A 798-nucleotide genomic window follows, 5' to 3' on the forward strand; every position below is an offset into this window, starting at 1 on the left:
TAAAAGTGTTCCTATTTCTCCACATCCTCTCCAGCACCTGTTGTTTCCTGACTTTTTAATGATTGCCATTCTAACTGGCATGAGATGGTATATCATTGTGGTCTTTATTTGCATTTCTCTGATGGCAAGTGATGATGAGCATTTTTTTATGCATCTGTTGGCTGCATGAATGTCTTATTTTGAGAAGTGTCTGTTCAAATCCTTTGCCCACTTTTTGATGGGGTTGTTAGTTTTTCTCTTGTAAATTTGTTTGAGTTCTTTGTAGGTTCTGGATATTAGCCCTTTGTCTGATGAGTAGATTGCAAAATTTTTTTCCCATTCTGTAGGTTGCCTGTTCACTCTGATAGTAGTTTCTTTTGCTGTGCAGAAGCTCTTTAGTTTAATTAGATCCCATTTGTCAATTTTGGCTTTTGTTGCCATTGCTTTTAGTGTTTTAGACATGAAGTCCTTGCCCATGCCTATGTCCTGAATGTTATTGCCTGGTTTTCTTCTAGGGTTTTTATGGTTTTAGGTCTAACATTTAAGTCTCTAAGCCATCTTGAATTAATTTTTGTATAAGGTGTGTAAGTAAGGGATCCAGTTTCAGCTTTCTACATATGTCTAGCCAGTTTTCCTAATTGAATACCTTTTATTTCTTTCTCCTGCCTGATTGTCCTGGCCAGAACTTCCAACACTATGTTGAATAGGAGTGGTAAGGGAGGGCATCCCTGTCTTGTGCCAGTTTTCAAAGGGAATGCTTCCAGTTATTGCCCATTCAGTATGATATTGGCTGTGGGTTTGTCATAAATAGCTCTTATT

This window comes from Mandrillus leucophaeus, unplaced genomic scaffold (genome assembly GCF_000951045.1).
Source record: "Mandrillus leucophaeus isolate KB7577 unplaced genomic scaffold, Mleu.le_1.0 Scaffold360, whole genome shotgun sequence".
Classification (NCBI taxonomy): Eukaryota; Metazoa; Chordata; class Mammalia; order Primates; family Cercopithecidae; genus Mandrillus; species Mandrillus leucophaeus.